Source organism: Miscanthus floridulus, chromosome 11 (genome assembly GCF_019320115.1).
Source record: "Miscanthus floridulus cultivar M001 chromosome 11, ASM1932011v1, whole genome shotgun sequence".
Classification (NCBI taxonomy): Eukaryota; Viridiplantae; Streptophyta; class Magnoliopsida; order Poales; family Poaceae; genus Miscanthus; species Miscanthus floridulus.
The window spans coordinates 59,895,668-59,921,424 of NC_089590.1; the positions used below are offsets into that span (position 1 = coordinate 59,895,668).

Here is a 25,757-nt window from a genome sequence, read left to right on the forward strand (position 1 = left end):
CAAACTTACCCATATTATCTTCAACCATGGGGCTTCTTAGCCTTCACTTGGGTCTTGAGCAATTGAAAGACAGAATGATCAAGTCAAGTACTATGTCTCAAGTTCTTTGTTCCACCATTGTTCTAGAGTTTTTTTTATAAATTTTCAAAATAAAACTCCAAGATTCCATTGTATGGCACTCTCAAGTCTCTCAATATATGTGGTATTTGTGGATCCTCACCAAGGCAATAAAAATGTTATGCCTTTTTCTTTTCCTACCACTAAAGCTTATGTGGAGTTCATAGGTAGGGAGAAAGCTAGAGCATATTTGCAATGCATATATTGTGAAGTCAAACAATGAATCCAAAGAGAGTTGAGTCATACAATCAAATCAAGATGTGCATGTGTGTGGAATATATGGTGGATATATATGGTGGCTAACCTAATTCTACTTTGCTCCTTGAAAACTTATCTCTCTTTTGAAACTTGGAAACATTTACTAGAGAACAGGGGCTATCTTATTTATCTCTTTTTTTCAGGCGGGCATCTGAGTACCCATTGTTTTGAATATCTCGGACACTTGTCCATTTTTTTCTTTTTCAACTTTTTTCTTCTCTTTTTTTCATGAATAACTTTTGTATAGCCCCATGCCTCTTTTCTGCAATAAAACTTTGAGAGATAGCAACAAAAACTTAGAGCATTTATTTGGTGGATGGAAAACCTATCAAGCATATTTTTGTGTTCACTCCTAGTGTAGGAGTAAAACATTTTTGGGTGGATCTAGATGGAATGCATGTTTTTGTGCCTACCCCCATTGTAAGAGTAGTGCATATTTGGGTGGTGCGTACGTGATATTGATTTTAAGAGTATGATAAATCTCTCATAAGGGTCAACGAAGTTTGATAAAACTCAATGCAAAAGCAAGCATCATATATGTGGAAGTTTTCCTAGCCTAAATAACATGTATGGCTCTGGTGGGAATTCAAGCTTTGTCATACATGAACTCTTCATGTAACATTTTTGTGTTTTTCAAAAGATAAATCTCCAGAACTTTAGTGTCACTTAAAACAAGATAAACAATAGCTCAGACCTTCCTATATCATATCTGTCAATTACCTAGACTTTGATCAAGCATATGATACCCACGAGTTTTAAGTTCAGAGTAAATTCTTATATCAAAACAGTCATATCCAAAACTCAGGAGAATTCAAGGCTGAAAACTAGGTACTTGAAAGGAATTACAACAGAGTAATTATTCATCATTTCCATTTAAGAGATTATTCTGAGTCCTTATTTATTTTGCTAACAACTCTTAAAAACAAATTAAACAAACTAGACACACCTTTTTATTTTGTTTTCAATTTTACTAGATCACACATTATTACTATAAATGCAAAGATAAATTTTTATTTTGTTTTTCATTCATCGTTTTTTACTAATTAAAAGAAACTAAAACTAAAACAAAAGGGGGAAAGAATACTTACCTGGATACATGGGAGTACTTCTCTCCCAAGCTAGCTCTTTTGGTGAGGGTTCGATGTTGTAAGTCCTTCGAACTAGACTTCTCCTTGTGAAGTTCATTGATCAAGTACCTCGGTTTGCTCTAAAGACGAGGATTCTTATGATGACGCCTCTAATGGTAATGTCACCTTCTTCCACCAAACCCGTCTTGATTTTGAATTTTGATTTTTGCTTGACAGGTTCAGAACACTTGTAGAAATTTGGAGAATCAACCGACTCTCCCATACTTTGCCTGAAGTGTGTCATGCTCGAATAAACAAGGTAGAGATCAAGTGCATGGGCTCTATTGGTGGGAAAACATCAACAGAACCAAAACTTTACTTATTCCTCTCTAACCTAGGCACATTGAACAAGATGAAGTTGATGTTATGTGTTTTGTTCAATTATAACATGGTGATAAGATCAGAAGATTGAGCATGAATGTAGCATTTAAGTATATTTGGCCAAAAGGGTTGAGTTTCTTAACCTATGGAAGGATTGTCTATCTATGCATAATGTATCAATCTTTATATGATTATGACTATCATCTTCCAGAGAAAGGATGTGCACTTTTCAGTTCATTTGGTTAAGGCTATGAGATCAAGAAAATGGTGCTAGTAACAAGCTTAAAGAACTAGACATGTTGAGTTAATCAGATTGGATCAAGTAAGTTGTAACTCAAACATATTTGTTTCTTATTTATGTGCCTAGCCGAATCAAGGAAAACTATTTAAATAATGACCATTTACCTTAGAATGTTACCTTCGTCATTGAAGCATGATGACACCATATGATGAATGGTAGATGACTCGTGATATGGTCCTTCCCTTTTTGCTTGAAGTTTTCCTTGTTCGGCTAGCCTCACAGTTATGAGCTTCTTGTTGCCTAGACTGCACCCTTCCTTTCTCATCCTTTTGTCATGCCATCTTTCTACTCTTCGATCTTGCCATTTTGTTGGACCTTTCGCCTCACCCTTTGTTTTATGTCTCAATGACTTGTTTTCACAAATGATCTCCTGTTGGTGAGGGCTTATTAGGTCCATTGATCAAGACCTCTCCTTACATTTAGCTTTTTTGCATCATCTGATCTAGGAGATGAGGATGCGACAAGTTGCATGTTCTTCTCTCATCAACCTCTCTTTGATTTTCGTTGATTCTTGGTTGATGAGATGATGTTTATTGGAGCTACAAACTTGAGTTCCTCCATTCATGATGAATGAGCTGTGTCTTCTTTTCACAACGTTATTGGAGTTCGTCATGTGCCTTGCTTCATCTTTAATTTGAATTCATCTCGTGACTTACCCAAATTGAATTGAGAGTTTTCTGCAGGGGCTAGTCCAACAAAATATCCAGTGTCTACTAAAGCATACTATCGGCTCAAAAATCAACGTAGACACCACGTCTAATTCAATTTAGGAAGGCATTCTAACCTAAGCACCATGCTTAATTTAAAAGCCTTTGGAAGTACGATCAGCACTTTTAAACTAAGCTCCATGCTTAATTTAAAAGATGTATGAACATACTCCAAACCTTAAGCATACTATAGCAAACAAAGGTAGCATGAAAGCATTATAGAGATTTATTCAAATAGAGATGAAAGAGCATGGTTGTTATTTAGCAAATTGAGCATGGCTTGAAGGTAGAGACAACCAAAATAATTTAGCAACATGGCAAGAGATGTTTTTTTAGATGTCTACCCCTAGCTTGAATTTTATAGAAAAATCAATTAAATGTTCAATGATAATTGGTTGAACATACCTTGCATCGTCATCCTTCATTCTTTTTGCTTTAAACCTAGAATGGCTAGTGATGAAAATACCTAAAGGAATATTTTTACAATTATATTTCTATTCTCATTTCACAAGGGCATTATAGCAAAAGGTGAAAGCTCGTGTTGTCTCTCGAAAGTGCTTGTTTTAGGACAGAAGCTCGTCCTTGGGAAACCTTCAAATTGCGTTAAGTTGGTGAGGTGGTTTCCCCTCCAACACCAACCTTTGTGTACCTATCTCAAGATTCATGCTAATGAGATTTGCAATATTTATGATAAACATATACATCTACAACCTCCCTTTCAAAGTCTTTATGAATAGGAAGTATAAGGGGGTTGAAGATCTCGTGTGTGGCAATGTTGGAGAGACCAATTGATTTAGGAGTTTTCTCACATGAGCATGGATTTGATGAGGTGTTCATGAAATAACTTCTATGCTCGTCTATGTCATCTTCCTTTTCAAGCTCCATGGGTGATTCTTCATAGATGTCCATAGACAAAAACATTGTCTCCATCATTCCATGCCTATGACATTCATTGTCCAAGATTTCTCTTGGATTGGTGACTCTCAGGTTGATCATGTCTAAGGCCTCCTCCAAGCTTGGATGAGTCATGTTTGTTAAGGAGATTGACTTAAGCTCACTGTTTAAATCAGGTTTGGGTTCCATCCTTAGAGCTTCAACCTTGTCTATCCATTCAACGACATATGAATTCTTTATATCCTCTAGCCATTGTTGCTACTCTTCTTGGTCTTCCTTGTGGCCTTCATGACTCCTATGCTTTGGGTGTCTTGATGGATTTTTAGGATCATCATGAGTCTCAGGAGAGAGAGCATTAGAGGGATCATCGGGGCCAAGGATGGGTTTAGAGATGGGTTTGAATAAGACATCTAATGTGGGCATAAAAGGGGAGACGATAGGAATGGCTTATAAATGGCTTAGCTCTCCTTCTATGGCATCACTTAACATGCCACCCTTGAATTCTTCCTAATGTCCTACATGGCAATAAGGACGCTGTCTAAGAAATCCTTGTTGTCATTTCTTAGTATCACCACTTGGATTGGTGTTTCCTAGCCATGGCACCAGCAATGCTATGCCGATATTTCTGAACACATGTAGAAATATTCCGCAAGCGCACAGATATATTGTTGTAGCATTTCACCCGGAAGTATTCGGGTATTGTTCATTTATATTTTCCCAAAGGAAGGCATGGTATAAAAGTCCCTAGTAGGGACATGGTCATGATGACATGATGTATAGTAGACCAAAGTTCATAACAGGGATGAGCCAAGATAAATATGGGATAGTGTGACACCAGATAACACATGGTCTGCCAAGCATTGCCGACCTACGGCTCTACACCGTATCCGAACATGGGGGATTATGAAGGATGGACAGGGCTATCACCATCTGCCACCTACCTTTCAACTAGAGGATACGAGGCAAATGAAGGTAGCCTCTAGCCTAGACACCATGTCTACGCTATCGACTACTACTCTAGCGCTCTGGTAGGGTTATCCATTTTTATCAGGGCCCTCTACTAGAGTATCCGCTACAAGAATAGACGACGAACCCACAAGCAAATAAGAGTAAAGATGAACTAACCGAAGGACTTTACACCAAAAGAACCATAGACACTTACTTAGCGAATGAATCCACAAAATAAGTGTTCGCTGAGGTGCAAGCGAGGGAAGGCTACCAGCTAGTCTGGTTCTTCTGCAACTCTCCCTCATCTCTCTCTCTACTCAACTCTAACTAGCTAACTGCCCTAGGAGTGATGCCCTTATACTGAAGGATAATGTAGCTCTTCTCCTCGTGTGTTGTATGAATGATAGAGCATAGAAGATCATATTCTAAAATAGTAACATAAGAACCTAGCCCTAAATCATGATCATAGCAACATTGATAGAATAAGAACAAGATGAAGAACATGACATGAATCAAAATGAAAAACATTGTATTGATCATACTAAATATCTTCAAGATGTTCTTGATCTCCAATACAAGCTTTGCCAAGCTCCTAATACTAAAAATAGTAGAAAAGAATACAAGTGGAGAGGGAGAATGGCTCTTGTGTGGTGTGTGTTTATGTGAGAGCTCCTCCCCTCTATTTATAGCAAAGCTATGTTGGTTTCTCTGCATGTGCCCTTGCAACCATCGTAGGGGAGACCACCAGGAAGCGCACATGGAAGGGGATGCACCAAAGGTGGCTCCTCTCACCACCATCTTCGTTTAGTCGGTTCCTTAGTTGGTTTGGGCCACTGCTATGTCGGTGGTTGGCCCGGATTTGCAAGGTACATGGGCCTTCTCTTCATTCTTTTGTGTGGATTCTGCTTTTACGCTTTCCAGGTTGCACATTTTGACTCCATTTTCATGTGTTTCATGTATATGCCCTATAAAACAATGATTCTCCAATACGTTTGGAAATAGGTCAATATAAATAATATATGTGAGTAATCATGCTAGTTTATCCTTTGTTTGTGTCTTAATTGGTGGTCGAATTTGGTCGATAAGGACCGCCAACAAGATCCCCCAAGCTTACCCCTTGCTGGTCCCGAGCAAGAGCAGACATTGGTTGTTGATTAGGAGTTGCTACTATGCCGATTATATTTCAAAAGTGCTATGCCTATAACAAAGTTTTCTTCCTTGATTTGAATAAATTGGCATTTTATCCACCCTTTATTATCTCATTACTTGCAGGGCTTTTTAGCCTTCTCCATGTCTTAGGCGGTTGCAAGATAGAACGGTTCACAGAAATTCTTATGATTTGTCCTTTGATCGACTTTCTTTTTGGAGGTTTTGAAAGTTTTGCAAAATAAAAATAAGTTCCTCGAATGATTCACTCGATCACTCAATGTGGATGCTCCTCTCCAAAGGCTTTTGATGTTTGCCTTTCTTTTCATCCTACCTCTAAAGGCTTTTTGTGGAGTTTTGGGTAGGTACGAAAGAGAGGCATACTTGCATCACATAATGTTTTTAAGTCAAAAACTAGACCCAAGGAGATGCAAGTCATACACTTTGATCAAGATTGTGCAAGTGTATGGAATTTTAAAATCTTCCTAATTCTAAATATTTTTTGTACTCCTTTGAATCATGACTCTCTCTCTTTTGGAGGAATGCCTTTTATTTGAAAGTATGGGCTATCTTATTCCTTTCTTTTTCTTTTCTTTCTCTCTTTTTTCATTTTTTTCTTCATGCTCTTTGGCATGCATTTTTTTCTCTCATGCTTTTTTAGCATGGATATTGTCTTTCTTTTTTTCAGCATAGCCCATACTTACTTTTGCCATATGAAAACTTTTTTTATAGAGAGACTCATGAAAATATGAATGGAGTATTTATTTGGTGGACGAAAAAACATGCTTGTGTGTAACTCTCAGTGTAAGAGTCAGCATTTTATTTATGGGTGTACGTGAATCTCTTGATCATGGGTGCATGACGAGAATCTCAACAAGGGTCACAAACAATTTGACAAAGCTCAACATGATAACAAGCAGCATATGACTAAGGTTTTGTATTTGTGGAACATGTCATATGGCTTTGGTGGGAAATATAAATCACCGAGGAACTTTTAATTTTTATCATTTTGAAAATAAAACTCCGGATATCAAGTCTTTCTTAGAGCAAAGTCATAGCAAATTTCCGTTGCACCATATCTTATCCCACAACAACTTAGATTATATTAAGTATTTGCAGCCCATAAGTTTCAAGTTTTTAGGATGAAACATTTTAGCCAATAAACTCAAATCTTGGGCAAAGCTAAGTTATAAACTAGCACAGTCAAAATATAAGACAGAGCAATTCATCATTTCAACAAGGATGAACTAAACATTTTTACTACACATATGTGGAGTGGAATGATTATTATTATTATTTATCTATTTATTATTATTATTATTTTGTTTTTTATCAAGGTTCTCCCAACAAATTTTCATCTCTATTGTCATCTCAAAGACTTACGCTCATGAAGTTGATAAATTCCTACAAGGGTTAGTCCGTACAATCAACCGATATCTACACTAGCAGTTTTGATTCAACAATCAAACTAGACACCATGTCTGGTTTGATCAAGGTAGGCTTATTAACCTAAGCACCATGCTTAATTTTAAAAAGCCTATGGAAGTATGATCATTTCATCTAAACTAAGCACCATGCTTAGTTTAAAAGATGTATGACCAACCACCAAACCAAAACATACCAGCGTAGATAAAGGAAGCGTGAAAAACAAGATTCATCCAATGGAGGTGAAGACATTGAACGGTGAACAAGACAATCATAGGTTTATTTATTTATTATTATTTCTTCTTCTTCTTTTATGCAAGGTAATGGGAAATAGTGAGAGTGCAGGATACACATCACCTTGTGGGGTCCTCCCCCAAGCTAGCTCAAAGCTTATGGTTCGGGGTTGTATCCTCGTGCTTTTTTGGCTTTTCCTGCATAGTTTGGATATGGTAGATCACGAGTGGACTTACCATCCCTTGTGATTACCGTATTGACATTTTCAAATGAAATTTTGGGTTGCCCCGAGATATTTTCAAAATCATAAACAGGAGTTGTAGCCGCAAATTGAGCTAGTTGGGTTTCAAACATTTGATTAAGGCTTAATTGATTCTCAAACTAAAAGGTTAAGCGTTCTAGATTTGAATTAATGTTTTCCAAAATTTTATTGTTAGAATCAAGATTCATAATTAAATTTTCGTTTATTTTAGCTTGCCCTAACATAAGTTCTTTCAAGGAAGGTTGATTTGCAAAATTTGAATGAGCATAGTTACCATCCTGATTTTGTGGGTGCGACTGATTCCACCCTGGATCTCCTTGTGGATAGAACCTGTTGTAGTTGTTGTACCACGCATCTACCTAGGTTTTGAGGCAATTGTTCCTTGAATGTCCGAAGTCTCCACACATCTCGCATGGTATATGCGAGTAGAGCGATTGGACGGTACCATAAGTTGCTCCTTTTATGGCACCGTGCTTGTCCAAGTGTTTTATTAAGAGATCCAACTTTGTGGCCAGCATATCTATTTCCTCCACGGTATGCATGATGTCTTTTTGGGCTTGGAGTCTATCTTCACTCGAACCCTGGTTAGAGACCATCTTCTCAATGAGGGTCGTAGCTTCACTGATTGTGAGTGAGAAGAAGGCTCCTCCGACAGCAGCATCTATGTGGGCTCTGGACGTGGAAGTTAGCCCATTGTAGAAGTTTTGAAGGATCAACCAGTTTTCCATCCCATGGTGTGGGTAGGCAAGGATGTATTCTTGCAGCCTCTCCCACGCTTGTGGGATGGATTCTGATGCTGTCTGCTAGAAGTTGGAAATTCTTCCATGAAGGGAATTGGTTTTGTCCATCGGGAAGAACTTTGCGAGGAATGTCGTGGAATATTTGTTCCATGTGTTGATAGCTTCCTGATCCTTGTAGAACCACTGTTTCGCCCTCCCCCAAAGGGAGAATAGGAACAAGCAGAGTCTAATTACCTCTAATGCGACACCCTCCATGATGATGGTGTCGCATAGCTCCAGGAAGTCTTGGAGATGTACGTTGGCATCCTTGCTAGGCAATCCACAGAATGGATTTGCCTGCACCATCATGATTAGGCCAGTCTTCAACTCAAAGTTTGCATCGCCCATGTTGACAGCGGGCCCAACAGGAACATTGGCAATAGTGGGGATGAAGTACTCGTGCAGCGTCTTGTCAGCCATGGTGTTTGGTACAGATGGTGCTAGGGTGATGGTTTAGGTTGCCGGTGGAGTAGCGGAAGGAGCATCAACACGAGGTCAGGCCTACTTTAGGAATGACTCTAGATTCTTGGTGAAGATTGTCGGTAAATTGAAATCATCTTACACTATCCTATTTTCATCAACAATAGGAGAAAACAAGCAAAGTTATCCTGTTATGATCAATGGCTACTACACATACATATTATCATGAACATGTCCTAAAAGATTCTTTTAACCATTTGCCTTCCCCAACAACGGCGCCAGAAATGCTTGTTGGCGTTTCTTAGCATCACCACTAGGATTGGTGTTTCCTAGCTATGGCACCAAAAACGCCATGATGATATTTCTGAACACATGTAGAAATATTCCACAAGCGCACAGATATATCATTGTAGCATTTCACCCAGAAGTATTCGAGTATCGTTCATTTATATTTTCCCAAAGGAAGGCATGTTATAAAAGTCTCTAGTAGGGACATGTTGTATAGTAGACCAAAGTTCATAATAGGGGTAAGCCAGGATAAATATGGGATAGTGTAACACACACACTCAAGCCAATCTCAAGGATAAAGATAAAAGAAAGAATAAGGAATAAAAGAATAAAACCTAAATAGGAGCAGGCATCCTAGTGTACACAAGGGAAGAGTTGATGAGGATAGAGATAAATTCCTATGGTTTTAGGGTCTAAGGATAGATAAACTTTACTTCTACTTGCTTACTTCGGGCACCGGATAACACTTGGTCTGTCAAGTGTTGCTGGCCTATGGCTCTACGCCGTATCCAAATGTGGGGGATTACGAAGGGCGAACAAGGCTGTTACCACCTGCCGCCTACCCCTCAAAATGAGGATATGAGGCAAACAAAGGTAGCCTCTAGCCTAAACACCATGTCTACACTATCAACTACTACTTTAGCGTTCCGGTAGGGTTATCCATCTTTATCAGGGCCCTCTACTAGAGTATCTGCTACAAGAACAGATGATGAACCCACAAGCAAATAAGAGTAAAGATGAACTAACTAAAGGACTTTACACCAAAAGAACCATGAACACTTACTTTGGGAATGAATCCACAAAATAAGTGTTCGCTGAGGTGCAAGCGGGGGAAGGCTACCGGCTAGTCTGGTTCTTTCCCAACTCTCCCTCACATCTCTCTCTACTCAACTCTAACTAGCTAACTAGGGCATGAGCCCTAGGAGTGATGCTCTTATCTCAAAGGATAATGTAGCTCTTCTCCTTGTGTGTTGTATGAATGATAGAGCATAGAAGATCATATGCTAAACTAGTAACATAAGAACCTAGCCCTAAATCATGATCATAGCAACATTGATAGAATAAGAACAAGAACAAGAACAAGAACAAGAACAAGATGAAGAACATTGTATTGATCATACCAAATATCTTCAAGATGTTCTTGATCTCTAATTACAAGCTTTGCCAAGCTCCTAATACTAAAAATAGTAGAAAAGAATACAAGTGGAGAGGGAGAATGGCTCTTGTGTGGTGTGTGTTTATGTGAGAGCTCCTCCCCTCTATTTATAGCAAAGCTATGGTCGGTTTCTTTGCATGTGCCCTTGCAACTGCCATAGGGGAGACCACCAGGAAGCGCACATGGAAGGGGACGCACCAAGGGTGTCTCCTCTCACCACCGTATTTGTTCAGTCGGTTCCTTAGTTGGTCTGGGCCACTGCTACGTTATTGGTTGGCTCGGATTTGTAAGGTACATGGGCCTTCTCTTCATTCTTTTGTGCGGATTCTGCTTTTACGCTTTCCAGGTTGCACATTTTGACTCCATTTCCATGTGTTTCATGTATATGCCTTGTAAAACAATGATTCTGCAATACATTTGGAAATAGGTCAATATAAATAACATATGTGAGTAATCATGCTAGTTTATACTTTGTTTGTGTCTTAATTGGCGGTCGAATTTGGTCGATAAGGACCACCAACAATCCCTTCTTGAGAGGATTTGAATTATATTCGCTCGAAGGTCTCTTGTGAAACTAGAAGTTTAAGCTTTTCCCAAAATTAGCATAAAAAAGATCATCCTCACAATAAATTTCAAAAGGGATTTCTAAAGGTGGAATTTCTTCTTCCCTTGGAGGATTTTGGGGTATTGATGGTTTGAGATTGATAGCTAAATCTTGAGATTGGAGTGGTTGTGATTTGGCTATCAAAACTTGCTCTTCCTGATAGGGAGATGATTCATTCTCTTCCTCGGGGAGTTCGTTATGAATGCTAGTGTAGGGAGTCTTTCCACTAATTTTATCAAGCATAGACCTTGCTTCACTAGCAGACAAATGAAGGAAAGCTCCTCTAGAGGCTTGATCAAGGGATTGCATAGAATCCTTGCTAAGACCATATAAAAATATTGAAGAAGTACTGGGTCTTGAATGGCAAGGTTCGGGCCTGTGATGATGAGGTCATTAAAACAATCCCATGATGTGGCAAGAGATTCTTCTTCTAGTTGTCTAAAATTTAGAACCTTTTTTTGAAGGCTAACCACTTTAGAGATGGAAAAGAAACATAAACAAAATTTAGAGCATACTGTTTCCTAATCTCCTTGCATACTTCCTACAGTTCGACTATACCATCGTTTAGCTCTTCCCGTCAAAGAGAATGGAAACAACTTCCATCTTAAGGTCTCGTTAGGCATGCCAGTGATACACAAGCATGCACAGGTCTATACAAACTCCCATAGGTGTGAGTATAGGTTTTCATTGCCTTCTCCCATGAAGGATTGTTCTCAAATTAGTTTTATTAAATACAGGCACAGCTCATAGCCAGGTGTTAGGATAGGCTCTGAAGATTTTGGTGGCTTTAGGCTTGTGCTCGTGGGTTTAGCATATTGATATATAGGTGTGTTATCCATGCTAAAAGAAAATTTAAAACAAAAGAAAAAAATGATAAAAAGTTAAGCTAGGTTCATAGTTAACTCAATGACCGTTTCCCCGGTAACGGCGCTAGAAAGCTTGTTGGTATTTATTAACGCACACAGAAAAGATCCATAAGTACACGGATACCGCTGTAGCTTTCACCTGGAAGTATTCTAAGTATTGTATCCATAGGAAAACATGTGAGATTAACTACAATCTAACTTAACCAGGGGTAGCAACAAGATTAGGATAAAACAGGAGCGTAGAGATGATAACTAAGATTCTCTAGTTCTGACTTTGGTAAGCTATATCTTCTACTATTCAACTAGGAACATTACTTAGAGAAAGACGCCAGCATAGGATGCTTTCCTTCATAACCGGGTACTACTTGGCCTACAAATGGGAGGTGGACTACAGAGGACTCAATGAATATGTCACACTTGCATTCTAATGCTACTTCGCGATCTACCACCGATCTAGAATGTAGGGTGCATCCATGATTAACCCAAGTCTAAGCACCATGCTTACACTTATGATTAATGCTTTACTCCCCCTAGGAAGAGAATAAAGCACTCAAAAGAGTTGTGATCCTGATGAACAATATAAACAAGATGCTTACTTAAATCAGAAGTTGATTGCAAGAGAAGTCTTAGAAGCAAGCTCAAATAGAACTTGGATCCGCCAAGGTACAAGCCATAGAGAGAGCACCAATAGGCCAACACTTTCTCAAAACTCTTCTCTCACACTCTGTCTCACTATTATTTATAAGACTAAATCATTTGGAGGACTAATCTTCTCTTGATAGCTGGCTCTAATCCTGATGAGGAGAACATGAATTAGGGTTTCAGGATGGCTCTCTTAGAGGGGTATAGTGCTATATATATAGGGGGTAGCATCAATTCTGGACCCTCGAATCAAACCAACTTGAATAAATGACATATATGTGATCTTTAAGGCGGTGGAGAACCGACGTAGCAACATGAGACTGAGTGGTGGGCCTAGGGGGCCATCCGATCAGTAGGTGGGACCTAGTGGCCTCTTGCCCTCTGCCGTGGTGTGGTGTTTTCTTGTGTTTTCTAGATCCTTCTAGTGTTGTTTATGCCACAAATAAGCATGATTAATTCTGACATATAGGTCCACCTTGATGGTTTTTTGAATAAACCCTGCTGAAAACACAGATTCACCAAAACTTATGGAATTTATTAGTTGAAACCCCTAAACCTTTGTCAGTGATTGTATTCATGCCCTTATACTTGTTACATTGATGGTTTGTAATGTTCGCTATCGACCGTCAACACTCATCAATTCTAGTGTTCTTGAACTCACTACCATTGTCACTTCTAACTCTCTTGATGGTTGTCTCAAGTTCATTGTGTATGCCCTTAACAAATGATTTAAAAGTTGCAAACACATCACTCTTGTCCACTAGAAAGAATACCCAAGTGTATCTAGTATAATCATCCACTATCACAATGCCATATTTGTTTCCACCGATGCTAGTGTATTCTGTTGGCCCAAACAAGTCCATGTGCAATAACTCAAATGCTTTGCTAGTGCTCATTATGCTTTTCTTACGATGGGTGTTCCTAACTTGTTTTCTGGCTTGATAAGAGCTACAAAGTTTAACCTTCTCAAATACCACATCTTTTAAGCCTCTAACTAGATCATGCTTAACCAATCTATTCAATTATTTCATTCCAATATGATCAAGCCTTCTATGCCATAACCAACCCATACTAGACTTTGTGAACAAGCATGTTGACAATTGAGCTTCACTTGCATTGAAATCAACCAAGTATGGATTCTCATATCTAAAGGCTTTGAAGATCAAATTAGAGTTGTAATGCCCTAGAGTCCAAACATCTTAGATCCACTCTACACGCTGAGCGAACCACACCTACCACCATCTCACTTACGCTTTCATCCTCGCTTCACATAAAAGGATTAACCCAAGGATGGTGGAATGGACTCTAGAAGCCTTATATGTTGGTCTAACCCACTTTAAACAACCAATGTGGGACTAACCCCCCCCCCACAATATCTCATTAACATGCACATGGGCCACTATGGGCCAAATTCCAAATTGGACCAAATGTGACATACACCCTACCTCAAAGGAACCGACATCCTCGTTGGCCCAACACACCCACAATCGGGCAAATGATGACCAGGTGAAAGGTCCTTGTTTGGTTTTGATAATTGAGTGACAACCTTAGGTGGACTAATATGTTATATGTGTTTGAGTGAGATACACATGTGATTAGTCCATAGGTACTTGTGTGTGAGCAATACATGCCATGGAGGTTAGATGGCTTGAACTTGGTGCAAAGCTCACATATGTGATGAAGGAGCTCATTGCATATGAGACATGACATAGAGTCATGTGACTAAGGTGGAGAAGATCAAGACAAGACTTCGCTTGATGGACCGGTTGCAAGCGTGAAGGGCAAGTTGGAGGCTTTGGAGCGATGGACCGCGTGCCAGTGAAGCTTGAGCAAGACTTGGCGTCGATGGATGAAGGCAACGGTGAAAAATAAGTGAAGTCAAGATCGATGAACCAATATGGTCACATGATGATACGAAGTGGATCATATCATTTGGTGATTCATTGGTGCATGTGTTGCATCAAAAATGGAGGAGATGGAATAGAATGCACAAGGCAAAGGTATAACCTAGGGCATTTCATTTCACCGGTCATAGGTTGTGTAGAGAAGTGCATGACTGGGTTTAGGATAGATGGCCATACTATCAAGAGGGGCAAACTTGTTTGCATATCGGTCATCTAGTGCCACTCAAGTGATCTAACTTTGCATCGTTTCTAGGATCGAGTGGTGTGGTGAATTGAGTGACTAATCCTTTGGAAAATGATTGTGAAAATGCTAACACACTTGCACATGGTGGTGTACACTTAGTGATGTTAGCACATTTGCAAAGGAGGAGAAGTTGGAGTTGAAACGGATCAACTCGGTGAAGAAAAGGAGGCAAAAGAAGGTCACTGTGAGTGACTAGACGCTGGCCTCAGGAGGACCTGCGCATCCGGTCAAGTGGTTATAGAGAGCGCGCGATCTCGGTCTTATGACCAGACGCTGGCGCAAAGAGTGACCTAACGTGCAGGGGCCGTGTTCGGTCATCTCTGATGTACGCTGACTCATCGGTGTGGGGTAGCATTGACAAGTGGTAGGTGGTTAAGGACCAGACTTAGGTGCTGTGTCTGATCGTGACTCACCTGATGCGTCCGATCGCAAAACAGATGCTCAGAGAGCTCTCTAGAAACAACCAAACTTAGGCGACGACGCATTAGGTCATGGAGCAGAGGCACGTCTGGTCAGGTGTTGGCTATGTGCGTGGGGGAGATCTGACATGGCTCGGGCACGTCAGGTCGTGGGCTTAGCGTGTCCAGTCGTCTTGACTATTGGCGCATGAAGTTACCATTGAGATCGGGCGGCTCTAGTTGAATGTAGAGCGACACGTGGATGGCATAGCGTGACCAGACACTGGGCCGACGCGTTCGGTCATTGCGACTAGCTCGTCTGGTCAGCCCAAAAAATGCCTAGTGAAGGGGTAACGGTTAGTTTAGCCCTTGGGGCTATAAATAGAAGTGTTGGCCGTCCTTTGGCCGGTTGCTGAGAACACTAGAGCCTTGGTGGCTTGTGTGGTGGTACTTGGGAGCCCTCTAACTCACTCTTGCTTGATAGTGTTCATTCGATCGAGTGAGTGAGCGATTCTAGTGCGATTGCGTCGTGAGGTTGCATCGAGTGGCACTAGGTGATCTAGTTGTAATCCGGTGGTGCTTGTTACTCTTAGAGGTTGTCACCTCCTAGATGGCTTGGTGGCTTGTGACTCTATTGAAGCATGCGAGAAGAATGTGTGATGCTTGGGAGGAGGATTTATGAGGGGGATTGTGCTCACCCCATGGGGATCGTGAAGAGCAACTCTAGTTGAACGTGTCATTGAGCTACCCTCACTTTCGAGGTAGGTTCTTGTGGTGCCCAATGTGTGGGCTTGGCGAGTGATGCCAATTAGCCGCCGAACCACCAAGTGAGCGGTCGACACAATGGGGACGTAGCTTGGTGGCAACCAAGTGAACCTTGGGAGAAAATCACCGTGTCAATATTGTCTTCATCATTTTCTCGGTGGTTTGCATTCCATGCAACACAAGCTTGTATTTACATTTCATATATTGTGCTTGTGTAGTTGCTCTTGTGACTAGTTTAGGTTTAGTAGCTTGCTAGTTGCCTTCTTGCTTGTGTAGCATAGAAGTAGCTCCCTTGCATGGCTAATTTGGTTTTTAGTAACCTTGTTAGTCATATTGCTTAGTTTGTGTTGCTAAGTAATTTGCGCTCTCTAATTTGTCTTGTGTAGCCTTGTTATTGAGCATTGCTAGTGAGCTTAGGTGGCTTTGTGCTTTTGCTTACCAGATTGTGTAGGTGCTCACCGGTTTGCTTGAAGTACTAGTTGCATAGGTTTGTGTGACCTTGCAAGCTAGAATTGATTAGGTGAGCTCTAGCAATCCCGACACCTTTGTTGCCTAATTAGGATCTTTATAAGGTGTTTGTGAACTTAGATAGAGGGGTGTAGTCTTGGCTAGACTGATAGTTTTAATTCCATATTTGTTTTGGTAAGCCAGCGCGATTAATTTTAGAAAGGACTATTCACCCCCCTCTAGTCCATCATCTTGACCCTACATGTGGTATTGGAGTAGGTCTCTCATTTGTGATCTTCACTGACCTGAGAGGATGGTGTCTAGTGGGCTAGATGATTGTGACACACATATTTTTGATGGTACACACTTTGCATGGTAGAAACACCATATGCTTGATCATATTCGTGCAAAGGGACCTAAGTTTTGGTGGGTTGTCACAAGTGGTCTCACCCATGTCTTGGACCATAAAAATCTAACCAAAGCTCAAAAGGTCCTCTTTGAACTTGATGCCGATGCTTATTTATATCTAATGGATGTTTTGAGCTTTGAGTTGTTTTACAAGGTGAACCACAGAGGAACCACTCATGAGTTGTGGGAATCAATCAAACACACCTTCAATGACTTCTCCACATGGGATGATGGCAAGTTTAAGAGGGAGGATGAGCCTAAGGAAGATGCACATGAGTGTGTTGAGCATGACCACAATTTGATGATTGTGGAAGATTGCTCCACCTCATGGTCAAGTGATGATGATGATGATGATCATACCACTAGATCACTTGACAAGATTGATGATGATGATGCCTCAAGTGATGCCAATGATGATGCTACTCCATGCACACTTGATGGTAATGATGATGGATCAAGCCTAGATGACATTGCTTCTACAAGCTCTCCATCACCACATTGCTTCATGTCATAAGGTGCTCCATGCACACTTGATGGCAATGATGATGGATCAAGCCTAGATGACATTGCTTCTACAAGCTCTCCATCACCACATTGCTTCATGTCACAAGGTGACACAAAGGTACAAAATGCTAATGTGGTTGATCATGTTGATTCATATGATGAGCTTGTTAGAAGACTTGCTAGCATGACCATGTCTTTAGAAAATGAGAAAGCTAAAACATTGAAATTGGAAAAATGAAAACTCATTTCTAAAGAACTCATATGAAGAACATAAGCACATACTTGATGTTCTTAAATCTTCATATGGTGAGCTAAACTTGACTCATGAGACATTACTTGCATCTCATGAAGAATTATTAGAACAACATGCTTCTGTCATTAAAGTATTTATAAAGAAAATTAAAAAGAATGAGAGCTCATCACAAGAGTCAAGTGATCAATTGCAACATGTGACTGACTCTTGTAATGTAGGGAAGAAGCATGTATCCATCTCTTATGATGATTTATTAGATATGCCATGCTCTTTACATATAGATGCTTGTTCTACTTCTATATCTTGTGAGACTAACCTTTTGAAGGAGAACAATGAGCTCAAAAGAGAAGTGAAGAAATTGAGCAACAAGATAGAGAGGTGCTACAACTCAAAAGTCACCCTTGAGCATATGTTGACAAATCAAAGAAAGTTTGGTGACATGAGTGGTCTTGGCTTCAAGAAGAAGATGACAAAGGGCAAAAGAAATAGAGAAAAGAAGATGAAGAAGCAAGAGAAAGAGAAGCTTTCCCATTTCATGTGCTATCGGTGCCATGAAGTGGGACATCTTGCAAATACTTGCTCAAACAAAGAGAAGCTGAAGAAGATAAAGGAAGAAGAGAGGCTCAAGCATGTGAAGTGCTTTAAGTGCCGCATTTGGGATCACCTTACCTCAATATGCCCAACCAAGCAATTGGTGAAGCAACAAGAAGAGCCTCAACCAAAGCCACAAGATGATCAAGAGAAGACACCCCAAGAGCAAGTCAAGATCAACCATAAAGATGGTGGTGACTTAATGATAAAGAAGAAGAAGAAGACAAGGAGGGGGTGGAAAGGCAAGGCATCCAATGCAAATTCAAGATGCCAAGATGATGAGCAAGAATGAAGATCAGAAGAAGGTGTATGCTCACATCAAGTGCTTCAAGTATGAAGATATGGGACACTTTGCCTCGAAGTGTCCTACCAAGCTTGGGAAGAAGGTTCAAGCAATTCATGAGAGGCAAGACAATGGGAAGCACCACTTGAGCAAGGAAGAGAAGGCTCAATTAAAGAGAAAGTGCTACTCATGCTGGGAAAGGGGACACATGGCTCATTCATGTCCCCTAGGTAACTCCCATAAGCCCATTTCAATTGATGCAAATATAATGCTTTGGAAGGATGGCAATGGTACCACATCGATTGCAATTGTAAAACATCCTGCTACTTATACAAAGGCATTGCCTAAGTATGTTGCTCCTAACTTGAGAGGACCCAAACTAGTTTGGGTACCATCAAAAAGTCGATGATTGATTGTAGGTACCATCAGCATTGGAGGCTTGATTCAATTGATTTCATATTGATCATCATATGTTGAGTCAAGTTATGAAGCTTAGTGCACATCCAAACCCAATGCCATGATAATTGAGTGAAGTCCAAATGTGCTACAACATACAAGTGTCATTTACCAAGTTATGATGATTTATTGGATTATTTCATGGCTTGCAAAAATATTTGTGTCGGGTTCATAAATCGGGGGTCCCCAATGGACTCGCTTCCCTGCAATACTTAGCCCAGCAGGCAGCACAATGACAGTGTGTGTTTGGGCAAGCCCAAATACATAATGATAGGCCGAGACCATGATCTGGTCCCCGACCACCACCTTTGGCCAGGAGACCTGGTCGGAGCCCCAACCGAAAGGCCTGGCCGTGGTGGGACCACAGCCCAACTCCAACCCCATTCCTCCAACCAGGGATATGTTAGACCTTTGCTCGCCTCTCTTTCCTGACTGACATGGTCAGGGCCGACTAGGAATGACCGACCAGGATGCCTGCTCGATGTGGGCCTAGGGAGTAGGTGGAGTAGATAAGGTAAGGCGCTCAAATCAGTCGCAATACCGAGGACCCTACCCTACCATGCCCTATGCACATGTAGGATGGTGACACCAGGCCATGTCAGATGAACACTATACAACCTTCCAGACGTGTTAGAACACAAATAGTATTGCGGGCGCCGTCGTTTGCCATCCCTAGCGAACACTATGTAGCCTGCCAGGTCATGAACAGTAAGGTGGGTGAACACTGTATAGCCTATCAGATACAGCAGGTCATGAATAGCAAGGTGGGCGATGGCGTGCCATACCCGACAGCGTGGGCATCAAGACTAGGTAGCACATGTACACATTCTCTCCCTTTTCGTCTTTTACTTGTGAGGTCATCCCCTTCATCTATAAAAGGGGATGCGCTCTCCCCTAAAACAATGATGGCTAAACAGCTCAACAGCTCTAGAGCTCGATAGCTACACAGTCTACACGCTCTCAACAGCTGATAAGCTCAGACACATAGAGCATACACTCTAATACTTATCGCACATTTGAGCATCCATTACTCTCTTCCACTCAGTTCAGAGTCTGACCGGGCCTCTAACATCCCCTTCCTATTCCTTACTCATTTGTAACCCCACAGCAAACTTCAAGCACCTAGGCTCATGAATAAAGTCACCGACCGACTAAGACTGGATGTAGGGTATGTTGCCTGAACCAGTATAAATCCTATGTCATCGCGTGGTAGGCCATATCCGATCACAGCGCATGACAAAACTACAAATATTTATTTGTTGGTCACATTTCGCACCAACTGTTGGCGCCGTCCATGGGGAGAGACGTCGTACATTCACGCTTTTGGTCATCGGATGGCCCACCTTTCCACCATCTTTGACATGGCGGGCTTGACCGATACAATTTGCTTTGGCTTGCTAGAGTTTCCCACGCTCCCACTTGCTGGGATGTGGTCTCCTCCCGTCTTCGTGCCACTCCAGACCTTCCTTTTCGGGAGTCTGGACTTCATCGCCAACCAGTTCGGCGTACTCCACCTCCCCGAGGAGGAGTCTGTCCTGGCATCCACTAGAGGAGGAGCACCCTCCACCGGCCTCGGGCCACTCAATGGCCTCAATGTCGAGACACCCACGCTTCACCTCGAGCCCATGCTAGGCTCAAACTCCATGGAGAGTGATGTACATATTGTTCTTTACTCACTATTTAACACCTTTTGCCAACTCTCCGGAGGGACCCCGTTGTCCCCACCACGACCGCCATGCAACTAGTCCCCCTATGGCTTCGCATCCCCATGGACGCATGCACATGGGGGCTCTAAAGGATGCTAACGCTACCCCCTCTCAAGTCCTAGTTCATGGGGATGGCAGGCTACGCTCCTGCCTCCTTCCATGACCTCATCGATGAGGAGGTCGAAAGCGATGGCTTCAGCATCGGCGATGTCATTGCACCTAGCCACCCTCTGTCCTAGGAGTGTGCTATGGCGGATGCCCTGGGACAGCCACCAGAGGTAGTGGAGTCTCTGCAGACTCACACCCCTCTGGACACCCATGTGCAGGCCCTGGTGCATGCGCAGGAGCATGGTGAGGAGTTACGACAAAGGCGGTAGAGCCAGCCACCACCTGCGCCGGTGCACCCAGCGCATCATGTCATGCCACATGTGTGTAACCCAGCGAGCAGTGCTTGGGGTCATGCCCATTAGGTCTAGCATAACATCCTAGATGGAGGGGACGACCCCCCTCAGTTTGCTCGGCCTAGCCAGAACATTGCTGCTGTAGCGATGCTTTTGCGTGGCCTCCCTGAGCCCACCGACCCCTAGGAGCAGGCGATCCACTGAAACCTCCGAGCGCTGGTGGAGACTATCGCCGTTCAGCATGCAGAAAGCTCTATGTCATGACACCAGCACGCGGCCTCTTGCCCAGCCGGGGGACTAGGGCCGCACCAGTCAAATCACTTCATCCACTCACTGTAGTAATTGCCGAGGATGGAGCAGGAGGCCACGGCTACACTGTTGCCCAACCTGGTGCTCGCTCCACACCGACCACCTGTGCGTGAACAGCTCAGGCCAAACCGTGATGCTCGTAGCGTCATCAATAATCGACGCCACACCCAGCATGATGATGACATCCATCGAATGGCGGCAGGAGCAGGCAACATGGGCATCGGCCTGGCCATCGAGGAGTGCAAAGACATGCACCCCAGGCATGGAGGCCGACCAAACAACTAGAGCCCTAGCCCAGATGGCCCGAGGCCACGGGCCTTTGGTCACCATAGCCAGAAAGTGTTGTTCCCACAGCGCTTCCGACCATCCACCAACATTGCCAGGTACACCGAGGAGATGAACCCCGGTATATGGCTCAAAGACTTCTGGCTCGCCTGCTAAGCTAAAGGAGTGGATGATGACTACTTCATCATCTAGTACCTCCCCATCTGCGTGGGGCAGCATGTTCGAGCATGGCTCGAATTCCTTCCTCCCGGCAGCATCCATGACTGGGCAGATCTCAAGAGGGTCTTTGTCAGAAATTCCCAAGGGACGTATGTCCAACCTAGGAATTCCTAGGACCTCAGGAGCTACCAGCAGAAGCCCAATGAGTCCCTATGGGATTAAATCCGTAGGTTCTCAAAGAAGTGCAACTGCCTTCCTGATGTCATCGACGCGGACATTATCATCGTGTTCTTCTCTGGGACAACCTACAAGTCTCTGATCCACAAGCTTATCTGTGTGAAGCCCTATACCACCCACAACCTACTCGACATCACCACAAACCATGCCTCCAGCAAGGAGGTAGTCCAGGCGATCTTCAGCAGCAGCCAAGATAAGGGTAAGGCCAAGCATGAGGACCAAGGCAAGTGCCCCTCCACATAAAAGGGCAAGAAGAATAAGAAGGATCAGCACCGACTGGCCAACCTAGCTTTGGTCACTGTAGCCGACCATGTGGGCAAGTAGCCCCAGCAGGGCCAGCCCAACCACTTCAACAAGCTCATGGAGAGTCCATGCACCAACCATGCCTATCCCGTCAAACACCTCTACAAGGACTATGAGCTCCTCAAGCGCTTCCTACGGCAAGCCACCAAGCCAAAGGAAGGGAAAGGCAAGGAGGAGGTCACCAAGAAAGGTGGCGTGGTGGGCAAGGATGAAGATGGCTTCCCCAATCTTGAGGAATGCCTCATGATCTTTGGGGGATCCAACGCCATAAACTCCAAGCGCCAGCACAAGGTACGCTACAGAGAGGCATACGCCACCGAGTCGGCCATCCCCTCTTTCCTTAGCTAGTTGGACTCCCTGATCACTTTTGATCAGAGAGACCATCCTTCCCACGTCATCCGACCAGGTTGCTACCCGCTCATCATTGACCCCATCATCCAAAAGAAGTGCATCACCAAGGTGCTGATGGACGGAGGCAGTGGCCTCAACATTCTCTACGTCGACACCCTCGATGCCATGTGCATCCCCTGGTCAAAGCTCCACCCAGTGAGCTCTTCCTTCCATGGCATGATCCCTAGGACGCAGGCATACTCACTTGGGTAGATCGACCTATCCGTCATGTTTGGCGACCACACCAACTTCCGCTCGGAGGTCCTAACCTTCGAGGTAGTGGACTTTCTAGGGTCCTACCATGCCATATTGGGGCGGCCATGCTACGCCAAGTTCATGGCGATCCCCAACTACACATACCTCAAGTTGAAGATGCCAGGGCCAAATGGCATCATCACTGTAGGTAGCACCATCTCGCACGCCTACACATGTGACCGTGACCATTACGAGCTCGCCACTGCCATCATCAACTCCACTAAGCTCCTAGAGCTCAGGAATTCAGTGACTCTAGTAGTTCCTAACTACAATAGGCCAACCTCCTTGAGTACTTTCCATCTGACTGAAGAAACCAAGGCGGTGGAGATCGACCCCACCGACCTGACCAAGACAGTTCGTATCGGGACTAAGCTCTCGACCAAATAGGAAAGCGAGCTCACCGACTTCCTATGCACAAATTGTGATGTCTTCTCATGGAAGCCTTCTAACATGCTGGGCATACCAAGGGAGGTCACCGAGCATGCACTACACGTCGTCCCGGGCTCAAAGCCCACCAAGCAACGCCTGCATCGCTTTGACGACGAGAGGCGCAGGGCCATAGGCGAGGAGATCACCAAACTTCTAGCAGCTAGATTTGTCAAAGAGGTATACCACTCCGACTGGCTAGCTAATCTTATTCTCATGAAAAAGAAGAATGGAAAATGGAGAATGTGTGTTGACTATACTGGTCTCAACAAGGCGTGCCCAAAGGACCACTTCTATTGACCATGCATAGATCAGATAGTCGACTCCACCTCAGGATGCGAAATCCTCTCCTTCCTGGATGCCTACTCAGGCTACCACCAGATCACGATGAAAGAGTTTGACTAGGTCATGTCTTCATTAATCACCCTGTATGGTTCGTACTATTACGTAACCATGCCTTTCGGTCTGAAGAGAAGAACATTGGTGCCACCTATCAACGGTGCATGCAGCGATGCTTTGCCAACCAAATCACGGATGGTTTTACATTCAATGAAAATCCCGGATGGGTAACAGATGTCACATATGAGGAGTTTCCTAAAGATGTCCTAGACTACTAGTTTAAAGTCCACCAGCTGGAGTCCCTGTGGCGACATGGGTTTAGTTTTCCACTTTATGTAATAATGTTGCTGATGAGCAAGACTATGTGATAACTTTGTGATGAGATATGCGATGTAATAAAGAACTTTACTTTGATATTATTACAATTTGAGATTGTAATAAAGAACTTGTCATCAACTCGATGTCCCTTATCGATGGCTCAAGTTTGTTGTCGACTTGGAGTCTCTTATCGATAGCTTAGAGTTTGTCGTCGACTTGTCATCCCTCATCGATAGCTCAGAGTTCATCGTCGACTTGTCATTCCTCATCAACACACATGTCGTTGACTCATCGCCCCTCATCGACACTCGGAGTTCATCATCGACTCACTGTCCCTTGTCGATAGCTCGAAGTTCATCATTGACTCGTCGTTACTTGTCGACGGCACACGTCATCAACTTGTCGTCCCTCACTGACATCTCGAAGTTCGTCATCGACTCGTTGTCCATCGTCGACACCACTTGGTGGTTGTGTAGGGGCTTCGATCATTGGTTATTGTGAGGGGCTTTGTGCTCACCTCACGTGAGTTCTCAAAAAGTAACTCTAGTGAAATCAATCGAGATTTGGAGAGGTCCTTGGTGATCTACCGACTTCTAGTGGTGCCCTTTGTCGTAAGGGCCGAGCTTGGGGTGCTCACTAGGTCAAGTGAAATAGTGATCTAAGGATTCACCTCAACAGGGGTTAAGTTGCCAGCAAGCAACCAAACCTCAGGATAAATATTGTGTCACTTTCCTTTAGTGCTTTGCATCCTCTCTACATTTGCATTTGCATTTACATTTCATATCTTGTGCTTGTGTAGTTGCTTGGTAGTTGTAGCTCTCCAGCTTGTTGGTTGATTGTGTATCTTAGCCCTCTAATGAATAGTGTAGTTTAGTTGTTCTTGTTACTAGCTCACTAGTTGTTTAGTAGTGCCTCTAGTTGTTTGTGTGCTCGTGTGTTTACTAGTTAAGTTGGCAACTAGAATTGTGTAGGAGGCTTACATTGCTTTGACTAGGCTAGGCAAAGTAGTGGCTAGTAGGATTATTTTTTTATACTAATGCACTTTGCCTAGTGTCTCTGATTGTAGAAATTTTAATAGGCTATCCACCCCCTCTAGCCATCCATAGATCATTTCATGGTTGCACGTGGGAAAAAAATCCACCGGCGCAAGAAGGGCAGCGGCGAGCGAGAATTCGCGCGGGGGAGGAGAATGGCGAGTCAGTGCAACATGTTTTTGTCAGCGAGCAAGAGGTCCAAAATAGATCGCTTCTTATTTTGAAACACCGGATAGAAAAGCTGCTGGAGGCTTGTTTCTTTTGAAAATTTCTAAAATTTAACTTCATGTTATAATAGCTCATCTCTTGGAGTCGCTTTGATAATAGTATCATGAAAAGTCTTCATAGTGAAATACTTCTATGAAACCCCTAGTAGGAAATAAATGGTCCATAAAATCCCTGCCTCATCTTGCAATGGAAAACACGTCCAATGTTACATGGGCCCGAGTCAACCCATCTCTGTACAGCTCAAACCATTAGTCCGAGGCTCTCAGCAGCCACTGAGACGCAGCACACTACATCTTTTAGCCCGCTTCCCTTTCTTCCTCCAAGCTAAACTCAAGACGCCCAATTCTAGATTAATAAGTGTGCTCACCCGATTCTAAAGGCATCTCTAATGATCTAGTTTAGAGCAAGTTGAATCAATTTTTTAATCGCTGAATAGTATAGTTAAAAAGTTTTTGGCCTAAAGTCATTTAGAGTCCCAAATATATATTGTAAGCTCGTAGATCTTGAAATCCAGAATTTAGAATTTCTAAACGGTCTTAAATGTTCACACAATTAATACTAAATAAAGTTGGAGTGACCGATCTGATCTCCAATTTTTCTATTGGTCAGTTTTTTTATT

At 42.7% G+C, this 25,757-nt stretch overlaps 1 pseudogene; it reads right to left on the reverse strand.

The window, feature by feature from the left end:
• Window positions 1-8,099: 8,099 nt before the first annotated feature.
• Window positions 8,100-8,939, reverse strand: LOC136492036 (uncharacterized; annotated as a pseudogene).
• Window positions 8,940-25,757: the final 16,818 nt, after the last annotated feature.